At 43.6% G+C, this 22,123-nt stretch overlaps 1 protein-coding gene across 13 annotated transcripts in view; it reads left to right on the forward strand.

The window, feature by feature from the left end:
* EPB41L1 (erythrocyte membrane protein band 4.1 like 1) overlaps window positions 1-22,123 on the forward strand; it is a 134,730-nt gene that overhangs the window by 30,214 nt on the left and 82,393 nt on the right. For 11 of the 13 annotated variants that reach the window (XM_083147765.1, XM_083147757.1, XM_083147759.1 and 8 more), the window contains exon 2: window positions 10,734-10,765. The exons of 1 other annotated variant lie outside the window; for it this stretch is intronic. The gene's annotated coding sequence lies outside the window, so the exon portion shown is untranslated. Of the gene's footprint in view, window positions 1-10,519; window positions 10,643-10,733; window positions 10,766-22,123 lie in introns of those variants that run through there. One more of the 13 variants, XM_083147755.1, reaches the window with a different exon arrangement.

The following is a 22,123-nucleotide window of genomic DNA, read 5'->3' on the forward strand; positions in this document are numbered from 1 at the left end:
TTTTGTTCTGAAAAAGTAGGCTTATACTCGAGTATATATGGTATAGACATTTTTACTAAAGGAATTTCCTGTAATGGCATGTTGTATGTTTATGTGATACTTGTGTGTGGATAATGTGTCAGCTGTGTAATAGGTCTACACTGTCTTATTAGACCTTAGGTCAACACAATATTGTTGACATTCTTAAGGCCAACTGCCAAACACCCACTTTTGCCACACCAGGTCCGGTGAGACTGGTAGTATGGGGCATCTAGTTTTGCCCCCCAAAAAAGGCATCTTAGTCACATTGTGATGCAACTATGATGCACCAAGAAATGTGTGACAGAGGGGCAGATGTATGAAGCAGTGATAAGGGAGGAGAAGTAATCCAGTGGAGTTGTGCATGGCAACCAATCAGCTTCTCTTTATAATTTTATAGTATGGAAATTAGAGATGTTACTTCAGTGCTGATTGGTTGCCATTGAAAACTACTCCCCTGGCTCATTTATCACTGCTTCATACATCTGCCCCTAAGTCTTTGAATCTATAGTGCTATGATGCAGCGGCCATGGCTTTTTTCAGTTATGCTTCATATATAGACTCAGTTGCATACAGTTATGCAAGTGTCGCATATCAAGTAAATCAGCACTTGTACTTTGCCACCCAACAATGCATGGGGATCCCCAATATCAGGGGAAAACAGAGATGGAGTCTCCCCTGATTTTTGGGTAACCAAGCTGGGGTGTTGGAACCACAGAGGCATACTTACCTACTTTTCTTTTCTCCTTTCCTTGACAAGCCCGTAGGGAAGAGGCTGCTGTGCGTGGGGAAAAAGAATTGGTTTGTACTGGCGCTGGTTGATAAAAGCAACAACAATAAACAGGACGGTATATAAACAATTAATTATTTTACTGTTGAATCATAAATATATAATTGATACAATACAATTTAATTTAATAACACTTTCATTTAAAAAAAAAAGACTAATTAATTAGTGGGCTCAGTCTTATCCACCAATGTGGTGATAATGAGATTAAAAAGTCATACAGCAGCTGATAGGGTATTAAATGTTACCATCCTTGATCCTCCTCAGATTGTTTGGATGAGGAATTTGTAATCCAAGTGATTTTGAACTGGACCAAAGTATTCCCAATGCTCTATGATTTCAAGAGCTCAAGTTCCCTTTGTTTGTGGCTCACCTCGATATCCAATTTAGGGATTAAGCTGAATCCCACAGCCTCTGCGTTGGTTAGGATTCGATGCCAAAATGTGCCAATTTTTGGGAAAGGTGGGTAGGTCTCCTGGATGGATGGCCCCTCTTCAGCTGATTGGTAAATAGCTCAACGCGTTTCTCCGGTTAGATAAGTGTCCGGCTTCCTCAGGAGCAAGTGCTAACTGTCTCAACAGTAGCTGTTTTTATACCTCTATAGGGATCTCATTAGTCCTCTCACCTGTGTGAGTACCGCCCATTGTTTGTGATTTATAATTAATTCACATCTTAAAATAATTTGTGCATTTCATAAAAATTATTTATGTTATTATATAAGGAGGCAGTCCTATAATAATTATAAAAATTATAAAAATCAGAATAGTTTAAAACAAATTTATTTCGTACGTTCATAGAGAAGATAGTTAATCCAACCCACCTCTATTCTGATAGGCTGGATTAAATCATGTGACCCAAATATATCAGGTCTATTGTGGAGTAACAAATACTCAGTCCTGGGTGTTCTTTATGTGTTCGGTAATTACCATTGCTGGACCCCACGCTATGGGGGAGTCTGACGTCCGCCGCCGATTGCCGGTATCAGGTCAGGGCGGCAGCATCTCCACACGGCCCGGAGCCAGCGTCTCACCTGTTGCTCGGCAACACAGTCCGGTCACGTGACACTATCACGTGACCCGGAAATGCGCCGGGCAAGGGAGATAGTAACCCGTATGACCTTACCACGTTCCATTACGTGTCACGCTGTGGAGACGTGTGTCTGGTCATAAAGGGGACGTGCTTGAGTGCTGGGCTCACAGAATTGGCAGATGGATTCCACGTCACATTGGGGGCAGTGCCTAAGTCCTATTCGACCAGGACGCAAACAGCGTCCCTAATATTGCCTAGCAACATTCGGGTATATGAATTTTCACCAAATTGGTATCCCTTGACTGTTCACATATCTCGATGTTTCTCTATTAGATTTTAAAAAACAAATATGACAGATATAACAAACTTTCATTTAGAAACATATCGTACGTTGTTAGGTCTATACAGAATCACAATAGTTGTTATTATCACCCTCTCTCATAGTTCTAAACAATTTAGGTAAGCAAATTATAGAAATTTCCTAGTCTGTTATACTGTAAGAGACACATTCCGCAAGAGACATGCGTATCTCCAGGAAAGCATTTCAGAAAATATTATAACCCAAACAGAAACACACATAACAGATGAATTCCCGTTCTCAATTTATAAGACTGAATTTAGTTCGATGGTCTCATTCAAACCGTCGGGATGAAGGGAGTTAAATTTCAAAGTCCAAAAAACCTCTCTTCTACACAATAAATTAAATCTATCACCTCCTCTTGGGGGCCTGGGGCAGACTTCATCAAGCCCCATCCCCATTCCTTCAAAATGCAGCAATTCTCGGGTCTGCTGAAACGGGATATTACTAAACAGAAGCACAATGACATGATTTGCGTCATTTTATCCCTGTCCCCTCCTCACAGTGCCACAATTTCTGGTGTTTGTTTCTCCATCCTGCCCACCAAACCTCCAACTAGCCCAGACCAGTTGATGCTGGTTTCCAGTGAAGTTGGCCTGAAAAAAAAGCAGTTTTTAGTTTGTGTTTTTGTTTAGATGGTCTGGCTACTACGCAGGTTTTCTCTGCATAATGCACTTAAAAGAAAATGTAATGTTTTATTATATAGCTAATCAGTGGCATGAATAGTGAAAAACTGTCTTCTTAGTTATACCAACTCGTTGGACACCTGTGAAGCTGGTCTCATTCTAAACCAGTGGCGGGATGTTATAGCGTTCAAATTCACCGGAGGTAAAGACCATTAGCATATGGGAACGCTCAGTGTTTCATGGACGTTCCCATAAGAATGCTGGGCATTCTCATGCTAATGAGTCCGTGATCAAATAGAAAAATAGACAAAATTGAACCGTGTTTATGCACTATTAGGAAAGCAATGATCTGATTAGTTATTATGAGTTACAGATTATTTTAATGATGTGTATTTAATTGATCGGTACTAGATGGGCTGCTTCCAACCTATATATAGCAAACGCATATAGGTACAATATATCAGTTGTGGTCTGTACGCATTTACTCACACAATCGGCAAGCCTTTCTTTAAGTAATAAAATTCATTTATCTAACCAATTTATTTTTTATTTGCATAGTTAAAAAAAAAAAAAAAAAACGTTTTTACAACACTCTATTTCCTCTTTTTCGGGATACTTTATGTACATGACTTAGCCGTAACAGTTATTTATTTCTCTATCTTGCCTAGCACATGTCAGACAAAGTCAAGGTCATATTTTGTTCTTGAGCATTTTTTGTGCAAGTGAATGATCACATCTCTAAAATATAATTATGCAGAATACACACTATTCTGACAGCTGGAGCCAGTGTGCTCTGATACTGTGACATAATGATCATTTATTGGGTAATGAAATAATCCAAAGTATATTAAAATGTGAATCTTCGCCATTCCTAGAGTCTGATAGACATTGTAGAAATGTTTATAGAAGTGATAGTTTATGCATACGTCCCAACTTTTGAATTCAGGAAACAGGGACCCCTGCAAGAAGAAGGCTGAGCATTCTGGGAGGGAAAGTGGTCTTAGACAGAATGAGTATGACCTCATACATAGAGGGCGTGGTCTTATGGGAAGTAAAGCGATCGCGAGTCATACCCGCATGTCCCCACCTATTCTCTCCCAGGAGAATAGATGTATTTTTCACTGCTGCTCTGCTAAGTGGAGCAGCTAGTGAGAGAGAGTCATACAACTGTACCCTTTGTAGCAAACTGCGGGTGGGACATCTGGACAGTACCCATGAAACTGGACTCTCCTGCAAAAATCGGGACAGTTGGGAGGTATTATTTTTGCAATGGATTGCCAGATTTATATACCCTCAGAATGCCAGTGAGTGGACACAGGCTTGAAATGTGTTAAATGTGTGGAAGGCTGAACTGAGCATGCACCAGGCCAATTCACAAAGCACCTAAACTCCACCATTACAGTCCAGGTTTTAAGGAAATCCATGCAGGGCCATTTCTAGGTCCCTTCCAATATGGTTGCTGCCTCAGGGGAGAAACTTCTGAAGGATGTGTGTCTTGTTAAATTTACAATGGCTCAGTGTAGCCATCTTAAGAACAACCTTTTGTGTTTTAAATCTTAAAAGCCGTAATGGGGCATACACACGTGGCGATATCAAGGCATTTTTTAAGGGATGTCACTAGCTCACTGCAGCGCTGTGTGCTGAGGGATCTTGCTAAGCGTTCCGAGCAATCTAGCATTGCGCACAATGCTTGGCAATCTCCCTGTGTGTGGGCCCCTTCAGTTTTGTCACACAGATGATAATGTATTCAGCAGTAGTATGGCTCCTGTTGTGTGATTGTTAGGTTATACTGTACGAATTGCAGTACTGCTCATACTCATGCCAGAGAGGACTGCACATATATTTGAATTCTGATTTTCAGATTTGGGCAAAACTAAAATCTGTTAAAAATACCAAACAGAATCATGGCACTATTTTGGATTTAAAAAAAAACAAAAAACAGCAGTGACCCAAATATTAAGGACGCGTCCATAATAATGGCCATCATTATGCTAGGAACCTCAGAAATGCAATATAGCAATGATATTAAAAGGTCTAGCATTTATATTTAGTGTGCACCTGCAAACTCCTCCTCCTGCACTACAGGTCTCAGCAGGTAGCACCTCATATGTCCAGGGTGTGCATTTTAGGGCCCCTCACCCAAATATTAAGATAGGATCACTATTTTTTCACCTGTAGATGAGTATAACAGAGTCACAGTGCCCCATAGCAAAAAGTTTTTTCTTGTGTGGTGTTGATACGTGTTTCTCCCAACTCCCACTTGGGTATGCTGATATATTGTGTACTGAGATACAGAGAAGCCCTTCTCTCCATATGCAAACACAAGTGCAGTGATGCCCTGTTGGTGAAGGTGAGCTAGCATCACCATTCCTGCCCTACAGTCAGCCCCACTTCAGCACCATGGGCTGCATTAGCACCAGTTATGCTTCTGCTAGGAAGCAACAATTCTCTGGAATTCTAAGATTTGCTGAACCTGAGTCTAAGTTAAAATTTAGGGGAATATTCAATCTACCGCTGCTATTCCCGACAGCATTGAACAGGGATCTCGGGCAGAATGGGCCCGACTTTAAAAGCAGTCGGGTCTGTGGATTCTCTTTCTTCTTTCTCGTCTCACACCATTCCAAATATATGGAGAAACAGAAAAAGAGTACACCAATTATTGATGTATATATACCAAATACTCCTCTCTCTCTTTAATGGGATCTATGAGGAACAGAGAGCGTATATCCAAGATCTCCAGAAGTGCTCCAAAAATGATTCTAGAGGGTCACCCCACTCGTGCATATAGGGACTGTGCTCACATGTATGCTTACACAAGACAGGATGTGCGAACTCTCATAAAGGTATCTTTGGTTAAGATATGACTCCACAAGTCACAATGCCAAACAGAATTCTTTTATTCTTTAAAATCACAGCAGGGTAGGGATAATATACTGACAGCCTTTTTCCCATATAAGATGTAACCCGGGTAGAAATATGGTACCAGATACTGCCAAATACTTCTCCACAAAGACTCTGCTGCTTGCATAAAAAACCAGACACTACAATTCTACGCGTTTCGGCACGCTGAGGTGCCTTTTTCAAGATAAGTGTCAGACGTTCTAGGTCTGTAGATATATGGAAAGGTCCTGTGGGGACACTCTAATCGTGTCCACAGCTCCACACGATTAGAGTGTCCCCACAGGACCTTTCCATATATCTACAGACCTAGAACGTCTGACATCTTGAAAAAGGCACCTCAGCGTGCCGAAACGCGTAGAATTGTAGTGTCTGGTTTTTTATGCAAGCAGCAGAGTCTTTGTGGAGAAGTATTTGGCAGTATCTGGTACCATATTTCTACCCGGGTTACATCTTATATGGGAAAAAGGCTGTCAGTATATTATCCCTACCCTGCTGTGATTTTAAAGAATAAAAGAATTCTGTTTGGCATTGTGACTTGTGGAGTCATATCTTAACCAAAGATACCTTTATGAGAGTTCGCACATCCTGTCTTGTGTAAGCATACATGTGAGCACAGTCCCTATATGCACGAGTGGGGTGACCCTCTAGAATCATTTTTGGAGCACTTCTGGAGATCTTGGATATACGCTCTCTGTTCCTCATAGATCCCATTAAAGAGAGAGAGGAGTATTTGGTATATATACATCAATAATTGGTGTACTCTTTTTCTGTTTCTCCATATATTTGGAATGGTGTGAGACGAGAAAGAAGAAAGAGAATCCACATTCTTTCAAGGATCATCTATTTACATATGGACTTTTAGCGCACGTGAGACTTCCCCCTCCTTTTGCAGTATTGTCTTTTTGAGGTCCGGTGACCTTTTTTGTGAAGTATCATATGCAGCTTTAAAGTTTGCAGCGCCTGGAGTGGAATTCCCCCTTTTTTCGAAAAATAAGGGTCTGTGGATTGTAGGCCGTGGATTGTCAAGCACCTGGCTGTAGCTCAGCGATCCACGTCCGTATCTCACAGTCACACCCCCTTTTTGGCATTCACATCGAGACAGCCTGAAAGTCGTGACCCTGGATTGAATATCCCCCTTAAACTTTGTCCAAATCCATAATCATTATTTGTTGCATCCATAATACTATATATATATATATATATATATATATGGTACTTATGTATTATCTGGACTCCCATGTTAAATCCACCCCATTTTTTCATACCCCTACTATCCAACTACGCATGGAGTTGATTCTATATAGTGTGGCGAGCGCAGCGAGCCACCGTGCCCGAAGCGCGGTGAGCGCAGCGAGCCCCGCGAGGGGACGCGGTCTCATAAGAAAAACGGAAGCCCAGATATTACATAAGTACCATATATATATATATATATATATATATATATATATATATATATAAATATATAATGTAATTAATACCATTTTCCACCAAAATCTTGAGTCTAATTTGTTGCCAGTTTAGTGCAGAGAATCGTGCTTTTTTAACCAGTTTAATTTCCCGGATTTCCAGATCGTTCGATCGTCGCTGGCTGCCGTTTGGCGGATCTGGTCAATGTATCAGCAGTGGTGGCAAATCGGGCAATCAGGGCATCACAGCCATTGATTTTTGGGGTAAATAGGTTTGTAAACAATGCTGCATCAGCAGTCATAATATACAGATATGCAGATCCAGCTGAACCCAAAGGCTTGATACCCTCTGTTGGCAGTGGAAAGGTGATGGTACAGTGTAAGCGAGGGAAGGAAAAACCACATGAGGGAAAAAAGGCCGGTTATTTGATTATTGGCCTATCTTTATTTTTATGACTTAGATGAAGATCTGAACATTTATGGTTACATGCAGAAATTCCAACAGGAGTTATAAACTTTGTAAGCAATAGTACTCACCAGGCACCGTCGTCGTCATCAGACAGCGACCGACCAGCGACCGCAGCTGGTTACAAAGTGCAGCATCGCCCAGAACAAATGTGGCCGCCACATATGTGCATATAATATATTTGTTTTGGGCAATGATGCCATTTGTGACCAGGCTGTGGCCGCTTGGTTCCGGCAACCCTGGAACCAAGGTAGGCGGCCCAGCCGGAGGGACATCTGGTTCGGCCCACCGGGAAATGGCCCGGTTTCCTGGTGGGCCAATCCGCCTCTGCTAAGCACTAATATGTCTTAAAAAGTGGGTGGCATATGTGGCACATGCTAGTGCTGATGCAGAAGTCCTCATGTGCATGCGTTCGCCAGTGTCAAGGTGGCTGGCCTGCTCTGTACTGGGTTGTAAGGAGGCATTTGTGTGTAAGCTAAGTTTAGAAAGCAGAATTGCAGACAGAGATATTTGTGTATTAAATTACACAGGGCAGGATGTACCAACATTCTGCAGTACATACCGCCACACATTGCGATTGCAATAATGCCATATGCACTTAGATAAGCGATTTGTAACGCAAAGGGCAGCACTCCTGATAACAGCTGTGCTTTGTGATGACACCGGACTTCCGGTTATCAGCCCCTGAAGTTCCCCTGAGCATGCACAGAGTAATGCGGTGGCCATGGTGGATGCTAGGAGGGATCCCTCTACAGCTGAATGACGAAATATGATGTGCATTGGGAATCCGGCGGCTGGGGCTTAGTACATACATGAAATGCAGTAAAGCTTTGAAAATGGGTGTTTACCACATTTTCCCTTAAGTACATCCTGCCCACAGTGTCCAAATAGGGGGAACAGGCACATTAGGCCAATACACTTTTTGAACCAGATATATCAAGCTTCAAAAAGGGATAAAGTGGAGAGTGATAAACAGCCAGCAATTAGCTCCTAACTTTCATGTTACAGGCTGGGTTTGAAAATGACAGGTAGGAACTGATTGGCTGGTTGTGTGTCACTCTCCACTTTATCACTCTTTGAAGCTTGATACATCTGGCTCTATGTGCTCTCCCACACCCACCCACTGTTCATATCTGCAACAAATAGATTAGATTTACCACGTGGCCACTATACGTTCTAGTGGCCAAAGAGAACATCCTAATAACTCACCCAATGCAGGGAGCATACTTATGACTGCCCATATACACATACACCTGTATTCGGATTGATCTCAGGGATTGGGCTGGTGAAAATGGGCACAATGGTGGCTAACCAAGCGCATACAGAGGAATGGGATCATTCGTCAGACTGCATTTAGGTCTACAGTCATTAGGTCGACCCCACTAGGTCGACTGGCAGGAAGGTCGACCTGACTTAAGGTCGACATGGGCCAAGGTCGACATGACTTAAGGTCGAATTTGCATAAAGGTCGACATGAGGAAGGTCGACTGGTCATAAGGTCGACATGGGTTTTTCACTGTTTTTTGATCCGAATGTCGACACAGTCGACATGGACACAGTTGGCAATGAGAATCGGACCCTCGCATCGCTCGCAATGCTTCGGGCACGGTGCCTCGCTGCGCTCGGCACACTATTTTATTCTCCCACCACGCCCTAGTGGATGGTAGGGCATGAAATACCGCCTGTCGGCACATGTCGGCTCAAAAAACAGTGAAAAACCCATGTCGACCTTATGACCAGTCGACCTTCCTCATGTCGACCTTTATGCAAATTCGACCTTAAGTCATGTCGACCTTCCTGCCAGTCGACCTAGTGGGGTCGACCTAATGACTGTAGACCTAAATGCAGTCTGACGAATGACCGCATCCCCATACAGAGAGGTGGGCAGTCCCATAGATTTATTTATTAACAGTTTCTTATATAGCGCACACATATTCCGCAGCGCTTTACAGAGAATATTTGAACATTCACATCAGTCCCTGCCCCAGTGGAGCTTACAATCTATATTCCCTACCACATGTACACGCACACACACAGACATTATAGGGTTAATTTGTTGGGAGCCAATTGACCTACCAGTATATTTTTGGATTGTGGGAGGAAACCGGAGTACCCGGAGGAAACCCACACAAGCACGGGGAGAATATACAAACTCCACACAGTTAGAGCCATGGTGGGAATCAAACCCATGACCTCAGCGCTGTGAGGCAGTAATGCTAACCATTACACCATGCGTACAACTCTGCATACATTCCATTAGCCACATTTTTCTCAGTGTGAGCGTAATGACGGTCAACCAGCATGTATTTCTGCATTATCACTAACCTGTGATAACACAAATGCTTACTCCTGATATGTATGTAAACACGAGGAGCAGATAGCTCTGCTGTGTATTGGCCAGCTTGTATATAGTTTGGGACCTAGTCCCAGAATTATAAAAACAATGCATGCATATACAAACTAGTGTGGGTGCAAACATACGTACTGTACTGCAAAATCATTATCATGTAGCATGTAATCTTGCACATTACAGCATATAGCACACACTATTCTAGTCAGTGCCAGTCTTACACTTTTGGCATTATATTAGTGCTAACTGTGTATATTATGTACGTATACCCATTTCGGGAATGACTGATCATGACAGAGAACTGTATTTTTAACAGGTTTATTGTTAACAGGTGAAGAGTTGGTGTGTGAAGGTCAGCATGTGTTGTGTTACTTTGTGAAACAGGTATATGAAGGTGAAGTGTTGTTTGGTTGTGTGTCACAGGTATGCGAAGGTCGCTGTTTGGGGGGGTGGGGTTGGGAGGTTATACAGGTAATATTTCGGCAAGTGCAGGTGGCTGCTGACTTCTTACTGTCAGCAGCACCGCCCACCAAAACCTGTTTGAGGATTGCTCTCTCTAGTTCCTGTACACTCCCCTGGTTTTGCTGTGTATTGGTAGAGCTCCCCCCTTCATTCCCAGCCTGGGGTCTCCTTCCCCATATTAGTCTGACATGTGATCTCTCATATTCAGCTGCCTGAGAAGTCATTACCTTTCTGCAATGGTAAGGTGTACAATGCAATGCAGCTAAGAGCTTGTATTAATAGAAGTATGTTAACTGGTAACTAATAAGGTTCCCTGTTGTTTTCCTGCAGCCCTGAGACGAGCCGAGTGGAGTACGGGAGCTGTAAGTACTGCAATACCTATTACACTGACAGCTCTACCTGTCATCTAAACATCTCTCTTTTATAATTGTCTATTCGTTTCAACATGACCAGTGACATAACTTCTACCTAGTTCTCTCCCATTGTTTCATATGGCAGTTGTAGGTAGTCTGCTGTTACTCCTGTTCTGTTTAACCCTGTTTAATGCCCAACATACTGTATTCATGTTGCTTTTTCCAAATTATTGTCTCATTTTGCACAATAATGCAACTATATGTAAATAGTTATTTAGATTCTTGTTCATAAATACAATGATTATATCAAAGCATATGTAAAATTTGATAGGAAACATTAGTGTGTTTGCACTGCTTAATATTGTCTTTAGTTCTAATTTAGAACTTGATGGTTTATATACAAATCTGATATTTGCGGAACTCCGCAGGCGCAAGATCCTTTCTGAGCATGTGCAGTATGGGTCTTGTGCTATTGCTTGCAGCCACAACATGATTAACATGCTGTGGCCTTTGGGGGCGGAACCCAACACTGTTCTTTAAAATGTCAGCCCTGTTTTGATGGCGTGACAGGTCCGGGTCTGCGTTGTCTGGTACAAACCAGGGTTGAACACTTCTCTGACCTGGAATGTGAGTGTGAATGGGACTGTTATCCACTGTGTCTAAGGATCTCGCAGATGCGTGTAGGAGGTGCCTATCTCCTACGGATAGTTCCTGCTGCATTTGAATTTTAATCACACAGAATTGCATATCCGCTTACTTGTAATTCCTTACGATTATGAATTAGGCTCTTTGTGCATAACTTTATGCAAGAACTCAGTTTATGCAAACACTGTACATTATTGTAAATGTTAGAAGTTTGATTATATTTTCTTTCATTGATTTGGAATCCGTGAAAACACAGGTGTGGTAGAACAAGTGCAGATCACGCACACACACGCACCTTGTGAAATGGTTTAGCGGCATGGGTGGTATTCAATCTAATTTCCGACTGAACATTTCCGACAGTCGGAACAGCTGTTGATGGTTGAAAACAGCCGCTGATTGACGAACACGGACGTGGATTCAACAATCTAGCGTCTATTTTCGAGGATCTCTTAACACTCTTTTTTTTCCGTGAGGGAGGGAGGAAAGTTAGGTATTATGCACAAGGAGGATATCTAGGGCTAGACTGCAAAGGCTGTGGGGGGTGGGGGTTACGATTAGGATGCAGACAGGGGGTGAGGCTTAGGCAGAGGCGTAGGAAGGTTAGGTTAAGGCACAAGCCGGGATGGTTAGGCTGTGGGGAGGGAGGGTTATGGGGGGGGGAGGTATACCCTTTCCCCATCACAGCCTATCTCTTGCCCCCCGCTTACCCCTATAACCTAAACCTAAACCCCCCCCCCGCCTAGCTACAGTACTCCCAGCATACTTACGATCTGCAACTCCACTGGTTTTGAGGCTGCCGGTCTGGACTCCAGAGCCAGTATTTCCACCGTTGGCATCCCGATCACTGGCATCGTAGCTGCATCCCTACTAGACATATGTTCCATGTTATGAAAACTGCAAGATGCGCATAAGCCAAAAAGCAGATGCCTCTAGCAGTTATTTACAAACTGAGCACCATGCATCACCTTGGGAGTGTCATGGGTGTATAGCCAAAGTGCCGTGCTATGGCGTAGTGAATCCTGTTCCATGTGGATAGCCCTGTATATAGTAGGTGATGACCGTTTGCTGCTGCGAATGCAAAAACAGTGGACTGTGTGGCTTTACACAATAAGTCATGTGGATAGCCACATAAAGATATGGTGCTAATTCTTGCTGCCACAGCCCTCCAGTTTTGCTGTCACTTTTTACTCTGGCGATGATTCGGAGTTGCATGCGAGCCTGTTTTGTGACTGCTTATTGTGATTGATTTTTTTATCACTGACCATTAATCAAATTTGAGAATATGCCTATGATCTACTACAGGCAATTCAGAGTGGAGCACATTCCGTTCCGTCTGAGCTTGCGGCTGAATGAATGTAATGGGAATAAAGGCATTAACTGGATGTTTGCATGTAGTGTAAGTGTTCTGATGGTGTGGGGATGTAGGTGGAGCTGCGGGTAATGTAGAGTTAATCGTATACAGCGGTTTATCTGGTCTCAGATGGATCTCTTGTACCAGGAAAAGGGCTGGTGTAAATATTCAGTGATGTTGACAGTTACTTTATAGGGGCGGTGCAGCCACATGGAGTTGGTCAATTCTTCATATTTCCAAGGATCTGCATTTATTTCCAGGCCTGCTATATAGTTATACTTGGTGCTGACTTTTGTGCAACTCCGAATCATTATATTTAGCAAGTTAGTCCGTGACTAAAGGCTGTTACCTTCTGTGGACTGGTTGAATACTTTTCGTGCTGTTGAACAAAGGTCAATGCATCTCCAAATACAGTTATAATATATGCATTAATATTTGGAAGTGATATTAAAAGCTGTGTTATACAAAGTATTTTATGTGTAAGGGTTGGTCCATGGGACTTCAAACTTCTTATAAGAGCCCTGCAATATGTCATATTGGCCATCGATGGTCTACAACATGCTAATTCAATTGTTTACATATATAGAGCTGTAATACATTTTGGGAACTCTTGACTCTCATCCTTCCTTACAGTGACGTGGAAGAGACTTACAGTATATTGATGCACAACACTTACCTCAAATAATATCTGTATTGTAAAATACATTACAGATTATTTACTGGTGGGATTTATATTGGCGTTCAGGATGCCGAATCCAGACACTGGTCAGAAGACCACCGCCAGAACTCCAACACTGCTCACAATGTGACTGATAGCGCTCTGAATTTAGGTATGCTGGGCTGGTTATGGATAGGCCATGGTGTGGGGGTGGGATTAGGGTTATGCTGCAGGGGGGACAGGGGGACGGACACGTTAGTGTGTGTGTGGCAGGGGAGCTAGGCAGTAAGAAGGGAGGTTTAGGCATGGTTAATGTTAGACTCTGGGGACTTAGGGTAAGGCGCTAAGGGGGTTTGGGGCCGAGGTGTAAGGGGGGTTCAATACTAAGTAGATGTCTGGATTTGCGAGGACATTTCTGACTGTTAGTACAATATCCATGGTGCTTTGAACTGGTGAAGATAAATTATTTTGGGAAATTTTGTTGAAGTCCTTTTATTTTTTAACGTATAAGAAATTATTTACTTTTACTCAGTTTTTATTGATAATGATATTTTCAAATAGGTATGTGCATTTTATTTGTATTTATATCAAATAAAGCAATGTTTGTTATTTCATTGGAGACATAAAGTGTTTTTATACAAATATACATTTTTTATGCAATATATTAAATTATTATTTTTTAATTAACCACAGTTTATATTATATTGGGGCACTGAGTATTTTTTCATCTGGGCTGTGGAGGAAAATAAACAACAGCTCAGCCATCTTTACATCAGGCCGGAACCAGTTAGGTGACAATGCAAAGCAGGACAGGCGCAGTAAGGCAAGTTGCCATATACTTGAGACATTGGCATATTTGTGTGCTTATATTGTAAAAGGTGAGTTTGAATCTACATAATGAAGTACAGTAGTTGATATAATACTTTGCATCACTATTTGGCTGAATGTCGTAGGTAACAAAACAGCAGGGATACTACAAGAACTCTGGGGTAGATTTATTAAGCTCGGTTAAGTGATAAATTGTCTGGTTTTTATTACCGGCCAATCAGCTCCTACCTGTCCTTTTTCAAATCAGGCCTGTAACTTCACAGTTAGAAGCTGATTGGCCGGTGATAAAAACCAGACACTTTATCACTTCACCAAGCTTTATAAATCTGCCCCTGTGTCCCAAAGCTCCATGTATTGATGTCATATTAGAAAATTAAAAATGGCATCTGATTGGTTATAAGGCTGTAGCACTTGTCCAATCAGGAATTGCGTTCTTTTCAGTCAGTGCATCCAACCTTTTCCATTAGCCCTGCAATAATGGTCCCAAGTCCAAGTCTGTACAGTGATAATAGTACGGGTTCCAGGACATTGTTAACTATATACATGGACTAGTCGGAATGATGAGATGTCTCATCCGTGTTGTCCAAACACTATAAATACCATTGTATTATTATGTCTGATGGTTTGAGGTTGCATTTTATGTTTGGAAAATGACTGTTAGGAGCCATCCGGAGCCAAGCTCTTGACTTTATCCCATTTATCACATTATCTGCACAAGTAACATCTGCCCCCCTACAGTGCACATGGTTTTGTCCATCTAAGAAGGATTTTGTCAGAAAGAGTGAACTAGAATAAGGCCCCATGTGCACTACAGGTAATATGTGCAGAGATGATTTGGGTGAGGTAGTTTGTTTCTGTGCAGGGTAAATACTAGCTGCTTTATTGTTACACTGCAATTTACATTTCAGTTTGAATACCCCCCACCCAAATCTAAAGGTGCCCATACATTTATATATACCATTTGGACCATTTTCACCCGATTCCTACGGATTGCGACGAGAAATTAGGAGTAAAGTTCCCAAATCATATGTGCATAACCTCCGATTCCGATCCAATGCGCGGTCCTGTACTCATTGGATCGGATCAAAAGATCGTGCTGCACATAAGATTTATCAAATCCATCAAGATTCGTCAGCACTTGCTGAAAGTCGCATACAATACATCATGGGCGAGATTTACTAAAGGGAAAATGCCGTAAAACCCCCGTTTTACGGCATTTTCCTATGTATCAATAAACGTCCGCAGCGTTTTCGCTTTGCAGGGTATCGCCACCCTCTGGGTGGCGATACCCTATAGAAGCCTATGGGCTTCTTTCGCTGCCCGCCGAACGCCGTCTGCGCGCCCACCCCCTCCCGTCCTCCTGTGATCATCTCCTCCCCCTGGTGTCACAGCCGGCAGGACATCCGGCTTCAGGGGGGAGGAGGAGACACAGGGGGACGCTGGCAGCCGCCGGGAGGTGACGGAGACCCCCGCAGCCAACATCACAGGTATCGCGGGGGTCTCCGTTACCGCAGCCCGATGCTGGCCGCATATGTTAGTACATATGCGGTAGCATCGCGGCGGCTGCCGTGCGAAGGGTGGAGATGTATGTTGATACATCCCACCCCATATGCTAAAGGACCGCATACGATGCTGCATTTGAGACAGCATGCGATACCCCGGATAAGTGTATAGGGGCCTTTACTCTCTCTGCACGTTTCATTTGGCCCACCTGCAGTGCACATAGATTTGCCCATTTGAGAAACATTTTCCCATGTTATGATTAATGCTAATCTTGTAATGAAATGCAATGTAGAATATGGGTGCGTACAATTATTGTAAAAATAGGTTTTCAGTATTTTCTATGCCAAATAAATATTGCGCATTATAGCTTTACCCATGAAAGGGACGCGCTGGCCTTGAACCTGGTATGAGGGAAACTCTTTTATTGAATATTGCAGTATTATAGGTTTGGCAGTTTGTAAATAATAGGGTATTTTTACTACAGGAGGAACAAATGTTCTTTGATCAGTCTTGTGCTAGTGTAATCACTAACCTCTCATTTACATCATTTGTTCCATTATTTAAAGTAGCAATTTTTACTACAAACAATGTTATATCTGCTAAAATAATGTGTAATTTTTCCATTTTAGTTTGAATGGGACTTTTATAACTAATTTGTTTTGTTCTGTAACATTTGTTATTTTTTTCTGTTAATTGCTACTAATGTGTAATTAAAATAAATTTTATGGAAACATTTATGTTGTTGGAAAATTCTGAGAAGTCCCTGGATTTGTGAAAGGCCACAGTGCCTCGACCCCAAATGGTTTAATCCCCTAACTGCTATGGATGAGTGGGACTTGTCTTATGTTCTGGAGGTGTTCATATAGGGGAGGACTCTTTCTTAAAAGTTTCACCCTGAAATGGGTATGTAGTTCCGTAGTGATTATTGTCTTGTGATCACTTATGGGGGAGTACATGAATAATGAATTCCACCCAGGTACTGGAACTCTTATGCTGGTTACACACTGGGCGATTCCTTTGTCCGCCTTTAAAGTTAACTGTATCAGCGGGGCCGCAGGAGAACGATATATTGCATACACACTGACCAATATTGCTCATGATATCGGTCAGTGACTTCACCCACCCCCTGCTCCGTACATACAGTCTCTGATGATATTGTCAGATTCAGCTGCATATACAGACGACAGGGGAGGTTGTTAACAATGCCAAAGTGTCCCGCAACGAGGGGAGGTTTAAAGGCCCCCTCATCCGCTGCTTTGCTTAGCAAAGCTACCAGTGAATAAATGCCTTGCCCGGTGCCCATTCTTGCTGTGTCTCTTCAGTGGAGAGAGGTAGTACGGCTATGGCAGCATCTCACCATTTTCTGGTGCGCATAAATGTCACAGTTATTTTAATAAAAGTCAGAAAGAAATGTCGGCCAATCAGCGGCCAACCATTATTTTGTATTGGAGTTTTCAATTCTCAGCCTACTGCCTGTTGCCACAGGGGATGCAGAGTGGGGAGAGCGCCTCTCCTGGCAGGCGTTTCACCACTCTGCAGACAGTTGTGCGGCACAGTAGGCACACATCTGCGGACCTTATCGGATACGATACATTGCGGGTGCTAAAACAGTCACTGATGGCTGCACATACGATTTATCCTATGTGCAGCCCATCCAACCTTCAACTCCGATCTGATGCGCACAGGACCGTGTAGGGAATCGGATGTCATAGACATCCAATTCGTACCGACTTCTCGGCCCTATCCGCCGGAATCAGGTGAAATCGGGCCCAAATCACATAGTATATGGGAGCCTTCAAAAATTTAAATTGACGGCTCCTGGCTCTACAACAATTATCTCAACATTGGATATCACTCTCATCACAGCAATGTACACTTTACTGCTGCACTGGCAAAAGTCATACAGCATGTTACATCAGGGCCGTCTTAACATTAGGAAGGGCCCCTGGGCAACCTAGTTCACTGGACCCCCCCCAAATTAGTTTGCCCAGGAGCCCACAGTCACCTCCCCAACCCTCACCTCTCTGGCTCCGTGCGGCAGCCAGTCAGCTTCCGGCGGCCGGGGATCCGATCATCTTCGCTGGGGGATCCGGGCAGCGGGATCAGGGCAGCGGCGGTAGCTAGGAGCCTGCCCTGAAGTGGCAAAGCGCTATTAACTGGCGGGGCGGGAAGCGCTGTTGCATTTGAAAAGACTGGCCAGACGCTGATTGGCTGAATTCAGCCAATCAGCGTTCGGCCAGTCTTTTAAAATGCAGCAGCGCTTCCCGCCCCACCGGCAAATAGCGCTAATGGGAAAGATGGTGGCCGGGTGGCGGGGATCCGACCATCCTCCCTGGGGAAGGGGATCAGGGCGGCGGTGGCGGTAGCTAGGAGCCCGAAGCGGCGAAGCACTATTTGTCGGCAGGGGCGGGAAGTGCTGTTGAATTTGAAAAGACTGGCCGGATGCTGATTGGCTGAATTCAGCCAATCAGCATTCAGCCAGTCATTTTAAATGCAGCAGCGCTTCTCGCCCCCCCTGCCGGCAAATAGCGCTTCGCCGCTTCGGGCTCCTAGCTACCGCCACCGATGCCCTGATCCCCCTGCCGGATCACCCAGTGAGGGTGATCAGAACCCCGGCACACGGACCCCCGAAATTAAATTCACTGCTAGCTAGGAGGTGAAGCGCTATTTGCCGGCGGGGTGGGAAGCGCTGTTGCCTTTTCAAAGACTGGCCGGATGCTGATTTTCTGAATTCAGCCAATCAGCGTCCGGCCAGTCTATTCAAATGCAACAGCGCTTCCCGCCCCGCCGGCAAATACAGCTTTGCCGAATCAGGCTTCTAGCTACCGCCACCGCCCTGATCCCCCTGCCCGGATCCCCCAGCGAGGGTGAGCGGATTCCCGGACCCCGGCCACCATCTTTCCCATTGGGCTGGGCCGGGGGCCCCTAGGTCCTAGGGCCCCCGGGCAACTGCCCATCGTGCCCAATGGGAAAGACGGCACTGTGTTACATACTGAATACAACTTCTATAGCTTGCACAGAATAAATACATTATTATTATTATTATTACTCTTTATTTACATGGCACCACAATGGACAGTTTTTAGTATTGTCAGTATAGACATGATATTGGAAGTCAAAAAATCTAATGAGTCCACCTAAAAGGATGTATATAGAGCAAAAGGATAGACCCAAGATAAACTACAAAATGGAGTAGTTGCAAAGCATTCTGGAGAGCGGCACCTGGTTGTAGCCTATAGTAGATAGCAAAAGTAACTGGATGAGGGTTCCCCTGGGACCTTCTTTAGCAAAGGCAGTTGTGCATGCAAATCAGCGGACCGCCCAGACGCAGGAGTCCTGGAACTGAAGTGAATATATCGCTCAGTGATGGGCTCCTTTTGGAGCTTCTGTCCCTGTGTCCCACTTCATACATTCCAGCAATATAAAATTTTGGAATCTGTCCACTGTGATTTTGGGCACTAATATCGCGCCCAGATCAATGTGCAAATGCAAATTATCGATAAATTGGACACTGAGACACAGTGTGCATCCTGCAGCTTTCTATATGTTTCTCATTTTTTTCCATCCTTGCCACCTAGGCACTTCTGATAAGTTCTCTGGTAAAGCACAAATCCAGTGGCTGTGTCTACAACATGTAGTACTATCTACTTACCACTCCCCAAGGTCCTATACAGAATATTTTCAGATCATGATAGTACAGTAGTTACACCTAACTCTACCTTGTGATTTAGCTAGAGACAAGCAGTGACTTATTATTATTCCATAAAGCCTATATCTGTAGATGATGATTAATGGGAACAGTTAATAGTTGTACACACTAGTTTTTCAATATAATCATTAAGGTCAGTTTAAATGACGCAGGCTCTCATTACCTGGATTCTGACACAATAAACCAGTGAAACTGCAGAGTGGGGCAAGATGTTCTAAGCACTGACAATGATAAACCACCAACCAACCAGCTCTTATCTGTCATTTTTTCAAACCCAGCCCTGGCTGTTTCTTTACCACTCTCCACTTTTCAAGCTTAGTACTTCTGGCCTATGTCAACCTTTTACTTCTGTCAACATGTTTTATTTTGTTCATCAACAAATATTTATTTGAGAAATACAGAGTATATGGGGGACACAAAAAGAAAAATAAGGGTCAACAAGGTAAAGAGAAAAAGAGCATACAAAGGTAGGCGAGACAGGATATCCAATTGTATTAAACAGTCAATAATTCACAGATTACAGAATGCATACATCAGGCATCTGATTCCACCATAGGAGGTTTGTAGGGGTTGAACTGTGGGGAGGGACAGGTTGGGGGGAGGACAAGGGAGCCATTTCACACCAGGGGTTCAGATGTATAGTGGAGAGTGATAAACAGTCAGTCAATCAGCTCCTAACTGTCAGGATACAGGCTGGGTTTGAAAAATGACAGGTAGGAGTTGATTGGTTGTTTATCACTCTCCACTTTATCAGTTTTTGAAGCTTGATAGATCTGGGCCTAGGAGAGGAATGGGATGTAGAAGCAGGTACTTCTCCATGGTGAGATGGTCTCCATCTCAAAATTAGGTCTGGGAAATAACTTTAGCAAATGGAGGGGAAGAGAGAATTCCAATCTTGTGCGATTGTGGCCCTGGCTGATATTAGAATATGGCCCAGGGCATAACGTGCGGATTTAGGAACAGTAGGAGTAGAGCAATGGAGAACAGCTAAAGATGGACCTGGGGATAAGACTATAGGACATTGCATATGAGATTAACTATATTAGACCAAAAGGGTTGTAATACAGGGCAGCTCCAAAAAGTATGAAATGTGGTCCCATCAAAGCAAAACTTAGAGGTCATGGGGCAAATCTTATGTAGTTTTAATATGATTAGTTGGGAAAAGGATGAAAATGAATAGATTGCCATTGCTTAAGGGGTGAAACTACAGTATGTTGGAGATCAGTTTCCCAATTCATGGTTGGTGGGCTACTCGACCAGAACTGGAGAACACAGTAAGGAATACCAGTAGGAAATGACACCACGGGATGATGGTCTGGTCGGTCTGGTCATCTTGTGGATCTTTTAAAATATGTCAATGAGTAATGAATGCACCTGTGCACCTGCCGGGTGACCTGGTGGGCTGCTGAGGACCGAGTTTGAGAACCCCTGCTCTTCTTTCAAGTGCAATTTGTTCTACAGCATACAGATGTAACTAATTATTTCACTTGCGATTCTGTGAGGATATCTGGATAACATGCACTGTGTGTGGGGTCCTGAGGACCGAGTTGGAGAACCTGCAAAGTAGAGTAAAGGTGGAAACACATCTTATTTGGCTGTAATGAGTTTGGTTATTGGGGACACCAGCTTTTCTTGCAAAAAATAAATTGTGGCCTAAAAGCAATGTACAGTATAATGATAACAATATTAAATGCAGAACATTTACTAAAACTACTGTTTCAAGCCTCAGCTAAGACAATCCAGCCTTTTGTATGATGAAGAGCTAGTTATTGGAAGAAATGTGTTGCCAGATTGCTACATGGCAGAACATAGTAGCTGGACTAGGATAATGTATTTTTATTATATGCACTATTAATGGCTTACATACACAGGGCTTCTCATTCAAATAAGCTCTGTGCTGCCCGGACACAGGTGAGGGGGGGCGATGCGGGGCGGCAGGGGTCCGTACGGGGCGGTGGGGGGTCGCGTTAGAAGCCCATAGGCTTCTATGGGCATTGTCAGATTTTTGTGGCGATGCCCCCCGCTGCGGTAACCCGGCAGGGGATGCTTAGTGCATCCCAAAATGTGGTAAAAACCCCGATAATGGGGTTTTTACTGCATTTTTAGCTTAGAGACTCTCCCCCTAAAAACTGAAATAGGCAGGAAACTATGGTGTGGCTGAGAGACATTTTATAGTGTAGTGAGTGCCAGTAGATGATGGTAGACACGCCTGATTGGCAGTGTTAGACACACAAGCTCTTAACGCAAGAGCTGTCCTTTGCCATAATTATCGCATATGTTGGAGCATATGCGATAATTATGTAGGCGATCTGCGGCGGTAAGGGGGTGCGGATGTTAGAGCATCCCCCCCTAGTCTGAATCAACCACTGCTGTGTTCCTATATAACTCTGCAATATCAACACCTGTCATTTTCAACAGTGGGAACACAGTGGCCACTGCCCTGTCAGTGGGACGAGGCCCTGTCCCCAGTGCTTTGTTCGTCGGGAGGCTTGCCACCTAGCAACAGCTGGTGGGTTATGGTGTAAGCCTCCCGACATACGCTGGAATGGTATAGTGAAATAAAATTTTCACTTACCTTACCACAGCCAGGGGAGTAGGGAGCTTAGCTGCTGATGCATGACATGTGCACAGGCAGTGCACATATACTGCAGGTCATGCAGGTGCACTCTAGTC

Source organism: Crinia signifera, chromosome 6, assembly GCF_055691185.1.
Source record: "Crinia signifera chromosome 6, ASM5569118v1, whole genome shotgun sequence".
NCBI classification, from domain to species: Eukaryota; Metazoa; Chordata; class Amphibia; order Anura; family Myobatrachidae; genus Crinia; species Crinia signifera.